The sequence below is a fragment of the Suricata suricatta genome, chromosome 13, assembly GCF_006229205.1.
Source record: "Suricata suricatta isolate VVHF042 chromosome 13, meerkat_22Aug2017_6uvM2_HiC, whole genome shotgun sequence".
Taxonomy (NCBI): Eukaryota; Metazoa; Chordata; class Mammalia; order Carnivora; family Herpestidae; genus Suricata; species Suricata suricatta.
This window is the reverse complement of record NC_043712.1, coordinates 48979767-48993694: the sequence shown is the minus strand read 5'-3', so window position 1 is coordinate 48993694 and position 13928 is coordinate 48979767. Positions and strand designations below refer to the sequence as shown.

The window sequence follows — 13928 nt, the reverse complement described above, 5'->3', positions numbered from 1 at the left end:
TATAAGTACTGTTACCCTAGATTTTTGTGGTTTTGTTTTGTTTCCATTTGGATGATCTTTTTCCATTCTTTCACTTTCAGTCCATATATTTTTGGGTCTGAGTGAGTCTCTTGTAGGCAGCATATAGACTGTTCCTTTTTTAAACTCCATTCAATCACATTAGTCTTTTGATTGGAGCATTTAGTCCCTTTATATTTAATTACTGATAGGCATGTACTTATTGATGTTTTGTTTTCTTCTTTCTGTTTCTTTCATCTTCTGCTGCTTGCTTTCCCTGTAGTCTGATGGCTTTCTTTAGTATTATGCTTGGATGCCTTTCTCTTTATTTCTTATTTTATAATGTATATACATTATAGATGTTTAATTTGTAGTTACCATCAAATTCATATATAACATCCTAGGTATATAGCAGTCTATATAAATTTTATGGTCACTTGTGTTCAAACACATCCTAAAACCACTAAATTTTTACTCCCCCTCCATGTTTTATGTATTGATGTCATATTTTACATCATATTTTTATTTTTTGCATCCCTTAAGTAATTTTAGTGGATATAACTGATTTTACTACTTTTGTGTTTTAACCTTCACACTGGCTTATATCTGCTATCTTTACTATATAGCCATTTTTACCAGTGAAGTTTTTATCTCTAGTATGACCTCCTCTTCCTACTTAAAAAAAATTCCCTTTAATGCTTTTTCTAAGGCTGGTTTAGTGGTGATGAACTCTTTTAAAATTTCTCTGGACAAACTCTTTCTCCTTCAATTCTGAATAATAATCTTGCCAAGTATTTCTTGCGGTCGATTTTTCCTTTCAGCACTTTTAATATATCATGCCACTTTCTTTAGGGATGCAAAGTTTCTGCCAAAAAATCAGCTGATTGCCTTATGAGATTTCCATTGTATGTAACAGTTTGTTTTTCTTTTGTTGCTTATAAGATTCTCTATCTTTAAATCTTTGCCATTTTAATTATTGCTATGGCTGGGTGTGAAACTCCTTAGCTTCATCTTGTTTGGGGATCTCTCTACTACCTAGACCCAGATGTCTAGGACGTTTTCTGTCAACCCCTCTCCCTCTAGGACCCTTAACCTATTATTCTTTTTGTAATTTTTGTTCTTCAGCTTGGTTCTTCCATTACCCTGTCCTCCAGATATTTGAACAATTCTTCGGCATCATCTAATCTGATGATTCACTTTAGTGTATTCTTCATTTCAGTGAGTTCAGCTTTTTAATATTTTGTCTCTTTGTTGAAATTCTTACTGAACTAATCTCTTTTCTCAAGTCTAGTGAGTATCTTTACCACCGGTACTTGGGTTTTTTTGTTTGTTTGTTTGTTTGTTTGTTTTTTGAGAGAGAGCGAGCAAGCATGATGGGAGGAACAGAGACAGAGTATCCCAAGCAAGCTCCACGCTCAGCACAGCCTCATGCAGGGCTCAATTCTATGGCCATGAGTGAGATCATGGCTCGAGCCAAAGTTGAGTCAGATGCTCAACTGACTGAGGCACCTAGGATCAGTCCTATACCACCATTACTTTGAACTCTTTATCAGACATATTGCTTATCTCTGCTTCATTTACCTTTTTGTCTGTGGTTTCCTTGTTCTTTCATTTAGGACATATTCCTCTGTCTCATTGTGTCTAACTCTCTGTGTTTATTTCTGTGTATTAGGTAGGTCACCTATGTCTCCTGGTCTTAAGAATAGTAGTTTTCTGTAAAAGAGGTACTGTGGTTCCCTATATAGCAGTATTCCCCAATATAATCAGAACCAATTGCTCCAAGGATATTCCCTGTGTGGGAGCTGTGCGCATCCTCTGGTTGTGGCTAAATTGCAATTGCTCTGGACACACTCGTGGGTGGGACTGATGTTCAGGCCAGCCAGCTGCAATGACCTGCTTTGCCTAATGTGTGTACACTGAACAGGGTTAAAGCTGTTCAGAGGCCCAGCTGATGGAATGGGGCTGGCACTTAGCTTATGAAATTAGCCTCTACCAGCTGCAGGTACACCAAAGGACAGAGCTCTCTCTCTGTGCACAAACTATAGGTACACCATGTAAAGGGTTTATTCACCCTCTTCCCAGGGCAGAAGTCACTTTTTTTTTCTTCATTTTTTAAGTTTTCATCCAAGTTACTTAGCATATAGTGCAACAATGATTTCAAGAGTAAATTCCTTAATGTCCCTTACCCATTTAGCCCATCCCCCTTCCCACAACCTCTCCAGTAACCCTCTGTTTGTTCTCCATATTTAAGTCTCTTATGTTTTGTCCCCATCCCTGATTTTATATTATTTTTGCTTCCCTTCCCTGATGTTCATCTGTTTTGTATCTTAAAGTCCTCATATGAGTGAAGTTGTATGATATTCATCTTTCTCTAATTTTGCTTAACATAATACCCTCTAGTTCCATCCACATAGTTGCAAATGACAAGATTTCATTCTTTTTGATTGCTGATTAATACCCCATTGTGTGTGTGTGTGTGTGTGTGTGTGTGTGTGTGTGTGTGTGTATCAATCACATATTCTTTATCCATTTTCCATCAATGGACATTTGAGCTCTTTCCATATTTTGGCTATCGTTGATAGTACAGCTATAAACATTCGAGTACATGTGCACAGGTACATGTGCACACCTGTATCCCTTGGATAAATACCCAGTAGTGCAATTGCTGGGTCATAGGGTAGTTTTGTTTTTAATTTTTTGAGGAACCTCCATACTGTTTTCCAGAGTGGCTGCACCAGTTTAAATTCCCACCAGCAGTGCAAGAGAGATCCTCTTTCTCCACATCCTTGCCAACATCTGTTGTTGCCTGAGTTGTTAATGGTAGCCATTCTGACAGGTGTGAAGTGGTATTTCATTGTGGTTTTGATTTGTATTTCCCTGATAATGAGTGATGTTGAGCAGTTTTCCATGTGTTGGCTAACCATCTGGATGTCTTCTTTGGAGAAGTGTCTATTCATGTCTTTTGCCCATTTCTTAACTGGATTATTTGTTTTTAGGGTGTTGAGTTTGATAAGTTCTTTATAGATTTTGGATACTAACCCTTTATCTGATATGTCATTTGCAAATATCTTCTCCCATTCTGTCAGTTCCCTTTTAGTTTTGCTGATTGTTTCCTTAGCTGTGCAGAAGCTTTTTATTTCGATAAGGTCCCAGTAGTTCATTTTTGCTTTTGTTTCCCTTGTCTCCAGAGACATGTTGAGTAAGAAGTTGCTGCAGCCAAGGTCAAGGAGGTTCTTGCCTGCTTTCTTCTCCAGGATTTTGATGGGTTTCTTACATTTAGGTCTTTCATCCATTTTGAGTTTATTTTTGTGTATGGTATAAGAAAGTGGTCCAGGTTCATTTTTCTGCGTGTTGTTGTCCAGTTTTCCCAGGACCACTTGCTAAAGAGACTGTCGTTATTCCATTGGGTATTCTTTCCTGTTTTGTCAAAGATTAGTTGGCCATATGTTTGTGCTAGTACCATACTGTATTGATTATTACAGCTTTGTAATACAGCTTGAAGCCTGGGATTGTGATACCTCCCGCTTTGGTTTTCTTTTTCAAGATTTCTTTGGCTATTCAGGGTCTTTTCTGGTTCCATACAAATTTTAGGATTGTTTGTTCTAGCTCTGGGAAGAAATGCTGGTGTTATTTTAATAGGTATTACATTGAATATGAAGATTGCTTTGGGTAGTATTGACATTTTAACAATATTTGTTCTTCCTTTCCAGTAACATGGAATATATTTCCATTTTGTGTGTGTTATCTTCAATTTCTTTCATAAGCTTTCTATAGTCTTTCTATAGTTTTCAGTATAGATTTTTTACTTCTTTGGTTAGATTTATTCCTAGGTATTTTATGGGTTTTGATGCAACTGTAAATGGGATCAATTCCTTGATTTCTTTTTCTGTTTCTTCATTGTTGGTATATAGGAATGCAGCTGATGTCTTTGCATTGATTTTATATCCTGAAACTTTGCTGAATTCATGGATAGTAGTTTTTGGTAGAATCTCTTGGGTTTTCCATATAGAGGGTCATGTCTTCTGCAAAGAGTGAAAGTTTGACCTCCTCCTGGCTGATTTGGATGCATTTTATTTCTTTGTGTTGTCTAATTGCCAAGACTAAGACTTCCAATACTATGTTGAATAATAGTGGCAGGAGTGGACATCCCTGTCTTGTTCCTTACCTTAGGGGGAAAGCTCTCAGTTTTACCCCCATTGAGGATGATATTAGTGTTGGGTCTTTCATATGTGGTTTTTATGATCTTGGAGTATAACCCTTCTGTCTGTACTTTCTTGAGAGTTTTTATCAAGAAAGGATTCTGTATTTTGTCAGATGCTTTCTCTGCATCTATTGAGAGGATCATCTGCTTCTTGTCCTTTCCTTTATTGATGTGATGAATCACATTGTTGTGTGGATACTGAACCAGCCCTGCATCCCAGGTATAAATCCCACTTGGTCATGGTGAATAATTTTTTAATGTATTGTTGGATCTGGTTGGCTAATATCTTGTTGAGGAATTTTGCATCTATCTGCATCAGGGCAACTGGTCAATAGTTCTCCTTTTTAGTAGGGTCCTTGCCTGATTTTGGAATCAAGGTAATGCTGTCTTCATAGAACGAGTTTTGAAGTTTTCCTTCCATTTCTATTATTTGAAACAGCTTCAAGAGAATAGGTGTTAACTCTTCCTTAAAGGTTTGGTAGAATTCCCTGGAAAGCCATCTCATCTAGGACTCTTATTTTTTGGGAGACTTTTTTACTAAATTGATTTTTTTTTTTTACTACATCGATTTCTTTGCTGGTTATGGGTTTGTTCAAATTCTCTATTTCTTCCTGTTTCAGTTTTGGTAGTTTATATGTTTCTAGGAATCTGTTCATTTATTCCAGATTGCCCATTTTATTGGCGTATAATTGCTCCTAATATTCTCTTATTGTTTTTATTTCTGCTGTGTTGGTTGAAATCTCCCCTCTTTCATTCTTGATTTTATTTGGGTCCTTTCCTGTTTCTTTTTGATAAAACTGGCTAGCAGCTTATGAATTTTAATCCTTTCAAAGAACCAACTTCTGGTTTCAGTGAAAGAGTCACTTTTGAGTTGCACCAGTACCTGCCAGGGCTGCCAGTCAAGTGGGGGTAGGGGGCAGGAGCTGCTTTGGAGGGATGCCTGTCTTGGCAGGTGGGTTAGGTCTACAGAGGAATGCTAGGGTGGGGCATGCAGTAGTAGCAAGGTAAGTGGGAGTGTTAGCTGGATCCCCCAAGCATCCTTTTAGAAGATGGCAAGGAAAATGTCCACAAGCACTTTAGTTCCTAGAGAAATCTCCTGCAGCTTTCTGCCCTTCCTTCAGCATACATTCTAAGATTAGTCAATTAATCTCCTTCACATATACTTCAGTTGCTTTTCAAACAGCTGTTTCTGTGCTGTGTTAGGCCATATTATTTAGCATGCTGACTCTTTAAAGGCTGGGACTCCGTTTCCTATCACCCTCTTGCCCTCCTGGAGCTAGGCCCTGCTGATTTTCAAAGCAGACTTTATGTGGACTCATCTTTCTAGTGCTGGTCCCAGGGCCAGGACTGCCCAGTGTAGGGTTTGCTCCCCCTCACTTCTGTATGCCTATAATATCCCTCCCATTTGTAGTTAGTCACAGTGGGGGTTTGGCTCTTGACAACCACCCCTCCTACCCTTTTTGATCTGCCCTTCTATGACTATCTGTGGAAGCAGCCCTCAGGTTTTCTGAGTTATTCACCTTAGTTTTTATCTCAATGTGTCCATGGAAGGAGGTGAGCTCAGGATCCTCCTACTCCACCATCTTCCAAATCAAAAGTAGATGTCTCTCCTAAATACCCTGTCAACAAGATACATAGCAGGTCCTTATCATGTTACAAATCTTGCCAGCCCCCTGCAAAGAGGCACTGCTACATTGTTACTCTGAGTAAGCAAGAAGAGTAGCCTCCAGAAGAATTGGTTTGCTTGTTAGATGACATAAGCCAAACTCCTTATAGATAAGTCTAGGACAAAGAGCCTCTGTCACCCAAAGTGTTTCTCCCTCTGCCCACTTTGTTCAGAATTTTTATCATAAATAGGATGTTGAATTTTGTCAGATACTTTGTTTATATCTATTGAGATGATCCTAGTATTTTAGCCTTTATTTTGTTAATGTGTTGTGTCACTTTGATTTGCAGATGTTGAACCATACTTATACCCTTGGAGTAAATCCCAGTTGATGTGGTACATGGTCTTTTCATTGTATTCTTCAATTTGGTTTGCTAATATATTACTGAGGATTTTGGCATCGATGTTCATCAGAGATGTTGCCTATAATTTTCTTGTGTCCCTTTCTGGTGTTGGTAATGCTCATGTCATAAAATTAGTTTGGAAGCATTCCCTTCTATTTTTAGGAAGTGTTTCAAAAGGATTGTTATTCATTTTTCTTTGAGTGTCTGGTAGAATTCACCAGTGAAGCTATTTGGTCCTAGACTTATTTGTTAGAAGGTTTTGATAACTCAGTCTCCCTAGTAGTAATCAGTCTGTTCAGGTTTTCCCTTTTATCATGAATCAGTCTTGGTTTCTAGAAGTTTCTCTCTTCTAGGTTGTCCAGTTTGTTGAAGTACTATAATAATAGTCTCTTGGGGAGCGCCTAGGTGGCGCTCAGGTCATGATCCCAGGGTCATCAGATTGAGTGGAGCCTGCTTGGGATTCTCTCTCTCTCCTTTTGCCCCTCTCCTCTGCTTATCCTCTAAGACAGAATTTAAAAAATAGTAGTCTCTTGTACTTTTATTTTCGTGTTATCAATTGTAAAATAACCCATTTCATTTCTGACTTTGACAAACCTTTAGCTAGAGTCACCAAAAAACAGAGGACTCCATTTTATTTTTTCAAAGAACTGGGTTTTAGTTTCATTAACCTTTTCTATGATTTCTGCTCTGATCATTGTTATTCCCTTCTACCTACTCACTTTGAGTTTTCTTTGTTCTTAGAGGTGTAAGTTAGGTTGAGATTTTTGTTTCTTGGGGTTGGCATATACTGATATGAAATTTCCTCTTAGAACTGCTTTGCTTCATCCCTTATGCCTTGGTATGTTGTATTTCCATTTGTCTCAGAATATTTATTCTATTTTCATTTCTTCTTTGATGCATTGGTGGTTCAGTCTTCACATGTGAATTTTCCAGTTTGCTCATTACTATTTTCTAGTTTCATACTTTTGTGGAGAAAAGGTGCTTGGCATGATTGTAGTTTTATTAAAACTTATTTTGACCTAATATGTGATGTATCCTAGGATGTTTCATGTCTACGTCAGAAGAATGTGTATGCAGTTGCTTTTGGAGGGAATATTCTATATTTATCTGTAAGTCCATGTGGTCTAACATGTTTAAGGTCAATGTTTCATTATTGATATTCTGTCTGGATGATCTTTCCATTAGTGTGGCTATTAAAGTCCCCTACTATCATTGATGTCTATTTCTTCCTTTAGGTCTGCTAATATTTGCTTTATATATTTAGGTACATCTATGTTGGGTGCATAAATATTTATAAATGATATATCCTTTTGTTGGACTGACCTTTTCATTATGTAATGCCAATCTTGTCTCTTATTAGTCGTATTTTTTAGGTCTACTTTGTCTGATGGAAGTATAGCTACCCCTGCTTTCTTTTGTTATCTATGAATATGGATTATCTTTTTCAGTGTATGTCTTTTACATCTGAAGAAATGGGTCTTATTTTTTTATCCAGTCACCCTAATTCTTTTGATTAGAGCATTTACAATTGATTTACACTTAACATAATTATTGATAGGTATGTACTCACTGCTTTTTTATAGTTCCTATATGTCCCTTTCTTCTTCCCTCACTCTCTTCCTTTGTGGTTTATGATTTTTTTCAGTGATAGGCTTAGATTCATCACCATAGGCTTTTGCTTTGTAGTTACCATGGGATGTAATATAACATCTTACATCTATAACAATCTATTTTAATTGATATCAACTTAAGTTTGATTCCATTCTAAAGCTCTATATTTTTACTCTTTCCCCATTTTGTTTTTGATGTGACGTTTTACACCTTTTTTACCTTGGGATCCCTTAACCAATTATTGCAGTTAGAGTTGTTTTTACTACTTTTGTCTTTTACCCTTCATACTAGGTTTATAAGTATCAATCCATTACCTTTTCTATATATTTGCCAGTGAGTTTATACTTTAGGGGCACCTGGGTGGCTAAGTCAACTAAGTGTCCAATACTTGGTTTTGGCTCAGGTCATGATCTCTTGGTTTGTGGAATAGAGCCCTGCTATCAGCATGGAGCCTGCTTGGGATTCTCTCTCTTTTTTCTCTCTGCCCCTCCTCCTGCTCACATACACTCTCCAAAAAAAAAAAAAAAGAATTTACACTTTCATATGTTTTCTATGTTTACCAATTAGTGCTCTTTGTTTTTAGCTTAAAGCTGACCCTTTAGCAAGGTTTGTTCATATTATGTATTCTTTTTTATGTAGCAAAGTCTTGGGAGATTTCTTTTTCTACTGAAAATGTTGAGTTTTTTTTAAACTGAAATATAATTGACATCGGATATCCCCTTTTAACATTTCTTTTAAGGCAGGTTAAGTGATTGTGAACTCCTTTAGCATTTGCCTGTCTGAAAAACTTTCTCTTTCCCATTCTGAATAATAACTTTGCAAGGTAAAGTATTCTTAAGTGGAAGCTTTTTCTTTCAGCAGTTTATAGGTAAGTAGACAATGATACAGTATATTCTACATTTTTGCTAAAAACAAACAAACAAAACACCTGATAGTCTTATCATGAGTTCCCTTGTATGTAACAGGTTGTTGAGGGATTTTTGGTTTTTACTGCTTTTAATATACCTTCCTTATCTTTAACTTTTGACATTAATTATAATGTGTCTTGGCATGGGTCTCTTTGGATTCATCTTCTTTGGAACTCTCTGGGTTTCCGTCCCCAGGTTAAGGAGATTTTCAGCCATTATTTCTTAAAAGTAGTTTTTGCTCCTTTTTCTCTCTGACCCTTCTAGGTCCCCTACTATGTTCTGTTGTCCTGTAAATTCTTTCTTTAAGCTATCTTCCTAGTAATTTCATTCTTTTTGCTGCTGTAATTGGATGTTTCACCACCTTATTTTTGAGGTGACTGGTCCTTCTGTTTTATCTAGTTTGTTACTGAACCCCTCTAGTAAATTTGTCAGTTTAGTTACCATGTTCTTTACACAGTGAAGAATAGTGGGTGACTTCTATTCAGCACTTTCTTATATTTTCTGTCTTCTAACAATGTTGACTCATCCTTATTCATCCGTGCTGAATTTCTAAAAGCTTTAAGGTTATGCCAATGTTGTGGGTCCAAGGACTATCCTTTAAAGAGTAGCAAGACTTGAAACATTACAAACTACAGTGTACTTACTGCTTGATCTCATAATCCTATTGCTATTTTCCTATTGGTGATACTGTTGGAATGTGCTTCAAACTAACGATGCCCTTCAGTATTCCACATTCTGCTCTATGAGAATGAAAATGGCATTTGTTTTTGACAATGGAATAGTGTCATGCAAATATCTGTTCCTTCATGTGCTTACCTCTTTGATGTCTATGGAAACCATGCTGATTTTAGTTTAAGTAGAACTAAGACCACTTTCTCAGCTCTAATAATCTGGCTTCATGTTCATAATTCAACTTTCTTCTTTTAATACAACACACATTTATGAGGCATCTGTCTTGTGTGTGGAATGTATTCCATAAAAGCATGTGTGAAGGAATGAAACTGAAAGCAGCCCCCAGAATGTTTGCAAGAAATTAGGTGAGAGTTGGAAATATATAAATGTTGCTGAAAACAGGTGTCAGATCATGAGAAGTCTTGTATGCTGTATGAGGAATTTGGATGTTATTATAAATTCCACCTTGTTTGGAGGCAACTCTCAGATATTTAAGTAGGAATATCACAGAGTTATATTTTTAAAAGATTATACATTCAGCAGTATAGTATTAAATTGGGAAGTGACAAGACTAGAAAAAGAGAAACCTAATCTAGTGGAGAAATTGTGCTGCTAGAAATGAAGGCAATGTAAATGGAGAAGAGAGTCTATGAAAGTGTGATTCATGTGGCTCCCATGATACTTCAATAGGAGGAGGAGGCTGGCACTTGAGTTTATAAATGTATTGAACAACTAGGTAGGAATACAGAAAAGAAGAGTGTGAGTTAGATAAGAAACTGATTTAAACATGGTGATATGTTTGTAAAATATCCAATTAGATATTTTATTAAGTAGTTGAATGTAGATCTGGGACTTAAAAAGGTAGTATAACCCAAGGGGAGGGAAAGCAGGAGATGAAAAAAGGCACAGGATAGAACTTTCAGGAATACTAATCAATCTGCAGTAACAGGTGGAGGGGAAAAAAGAACACCAAAGAAATAGAAAAAGCAAGCATATCACAGAGAGTAACAAAGAAGTTTCTAGAAAGAAGAAAGGATAAGGGTTATCAAGATGGATCAGAAAGAACAAACAAGGAAAAGTAAACATTTGCCTGTCAGTCAAGTTCCCCTGGGTACTGGTGGCCTGTAAAGGGCAGTTTCAGTGAAGTCAAATTGGAGTTGTGGCCAAGGGACATCAGCAAAATGACAGACTAGGTAGCCCTAAGTTCCAATGCTCCCATGGAAACATACAAAAAAAAACAACCAGAAATCAGCTGAACTAATTCTTTACAAGTATAAACTCTTAGAAGAAAATATAGGGAAGAAACTTCATAATATTGGATTGGCAATGATTTTTTGGCTAGGACATTAAAAGAACAGTTAACAAAAGAAACATTACACAAAAGCTTTTCTTTATCAAAGGACACTATCAACAGTGAAAAGCAACCCCAAGAATGGAAGAAATTATTTGCAAACCCTATATCTGACATATTACTATCCAAAACATAGAGAACATCATCTCAACAACAAAATGCAAAGCCTAGACGAGACATTTCTCCCAAATATACAAATGGACAACACACACATGAAAAGATGTTTGACATCACTAACAATTAGGGAAATGCAAATTAAAACCACAATGACATACCACTTCACATCTACTTGGATGGCTATTATTATTTTTTAAATAAAATTAACAAGTGTTGGAGATGAGAAATTGGAACACTTGTGCACTGTTGATGGGAATGTAAAATGGAATAGCTACTGTGGAAAACAGTATGGCAGTTTTTCAAAACATTGGACAAAAAATTATCATATGATCCAGCAATTTCACTTCTGGGCATATATTCAAAACAACTGAAAGCAAAGACTTGAACAAATAGATGTACACTAATGTTCATAGTAGCATCACAATGGTCAAAAGGTACAAACAACTGACATATCCACTGACGGATAGATAAACAAATGTAGCATATACTTGCAATGGAATATTATTCAGCCTTCCAAAGGAATGAAATTCTATACATGCTACAATATGAATAAACCTTCGAAACATTAAGTTAACTGAAAGAAGCCAGGCACAAGAAAATTACAGGCAATAAACCTGCTGAACATAGATGCAAGAACTCTCAACAAAATTTTCACTAACCAAATTCAACAATATATTAAAAGAATAATACACCTTGAGCAAATGGAATTTACCCAAGGGATGCAAAGATGATTCAGCATCCACAAAACGATCAGTGCAATACACCACATTTACAAAATGAAGGATCAATGCAGGGAGAGCATCTGACAAAATTCAATATCCAATCATGATTAAAACTCTTAAAAGTGGGTATAGAGGGAATGTACCTCAGCATAGTAAAGGCCAGAGATGACAAGTCCATCATCTTCAATGGCAAAAGCTGAAAGTCTTTCTTCTAAGATCAGAAACAAGAAAGGATTACTGCTCTCCCCATCCTTATTTAACATAGTGTCAGAAGTCCTAGCTAGAACAATTAAATAAGAAGTAAAAGTGTCCAAATTAAAAGGAAATAGAACTGTCATGGTTTGCAGATGACATTCTATTATTATGTATAGAAAACCCTTAAAGACTCTATAAAAAGAAACTATTATAATAAACAAATTCACTAAGTTGCAGGATACAAAATCAATATGCAAAAACCAGCACTAAACTATCAGAAAGAGAAATGAAGAAAACAATCCCACATACAATTGCATCAAAATGAAAAATATACCTAGGAATAAATTTAACCAAGGAGGTGATGAAAGAATTGTATACTGAAAACTAGGAGATTCATATGAAAGAAATTAAAGATACAGATGGAAATATTGCCTGCATTCATGCATTGGAAGAATCAATATTAATAAGACATCCATATTTCCAAAAGCAATTTCCAAAAGCCAATCAAAATTCCAATGGCATTTTTCACAAAAATAGAACAATCCTAAAATTTATATGGACAAAAAAATAAAAAGCTATAGTAATCAAAACCATATGGTATTGGTATAAAAACATAATCAATAAAATAAAACAGAGACTCAGAATTAAAGTCATGTACGTGTGGTCACTTAATTTACTACAAAGGAGCCAAGAACATACCATGAGGAAAGGACAGTCTCATTAATAAATGAGGTTGAGAAAACTAGACAACCACATACAAAAGAATGAAAATTAACCACTATCTTACACCTTAATTCAAAATGGTCTAGGGGCACCTAGGTAGCTCCATGGATTAAGCATCTGACTCTTGATTTCAGCTAAGGTCAAAAGCTCAGGGTCTTCAGATTGAGCCCCATGTCAGGATCTCCATGCTGGGCATTGAGCCTGCTTAAGACTGACACTCACTCTCTCTCTCTCGCTCTCTCTCTCTCTCTCACCCCCCTCCCCTACTTGTGCTCACACATGCTCTCTGTCTCAAAAAATGAACTAAAGACTGGAACATAAGACCTGAAACCATAAAACTCTCATCATAAAACATAGGCAGCAAGGTCCTTTAACAGATTTTTTAAAAATAAAACATTTGCAATACCTGATACCAAAAGCAAAGGCTACAAAAGTAAAAATAAGTAGAACTACATCATACTAAAAAGCTTCTGCACAACAAAGGAAACCATCAACAAAATGAAAGGGCAAGCTAATCATATATCTAATAAAGGGCCATTGTCCAAAATATATAAAGAACTCAAGCAGCTCAATAGCAAGAAGAAGAAGAAGGAGGAGGAGGAGGGGGAGGGGGAGGGGGAGGGGGAGGGGGAGAAGAAAGAAGAAGAAAGAAAGAGAGAGAGAGAGAGAGAGAAAGAGAGAAAGAAAGAAAGAAAGAAAGAAAGAAAGAAAGAAAGAAAGAAAGAAAGAAAGAAAGAAAAGAAAGAAAGAAGAAAAGAAAGAAAGAAGAAAAGAAAAAGAAAAAGAAATCCAGTTCTTAAAATGGGCAGAACATCTGAATAGACATTTTTCAGAAGACATACAGATGGCCAACAGGTACATGAAAATGTATCTTAGTACCTGATCACTAATTATCAGGAAAATGCCAATCAAAACCCCAATGAGATATTACCTCACACCTGTCAATATGGCTATTATCAAAAAGATAACAATTGTTGGCAAGGATATGGAGAAAAGAGAACCCTTGTGCCCTGTTGGTGGAAATATGAATTGGTGCGGCCACTACGGAAAACAGTAGGGATGGTCCTCAAAAAATTGAAAATAGAACCACCATATGAACCAGCAATTCCACTTCTGGGTAGAGTTTATCCAAAGAAAATGAAAACATGAACTCAAAAAGACATATGTACCCCCATATTCATTCCCATTATTTACAATAAATAAGATATACAATCTAAGTCAATGGTGAATGAACAAATTGTGATAGATATAATGGAATATTATTCAGCCATTAAAAAGAAGGAAATCTTGCCATTTGTGACAACATGAGTGGATGAGAGCATGATGCTAAATGAAAGAAGACAAATCTCTCCGATATGTGGACTCTAGTACAAACGTACACACACACACACAGAATAGATTGGTAGTAGTTGCCAGAGGGA

At 36.3% G+C, this 13928-nt stretch overlaps 1 protein-coding gene across 1 annotated transcript in view; it reads left to right on the top strand.

The window, feature by feature from the left end:
• The window catches only part of ADAMTSL1 (ADAMTS like 1), an 877850-nt gene that overhangs the window by 857860 nt on the left and 6062 nt on the right, over positions 1-13928 (top strand). The window lies entirely within an intron of this gene.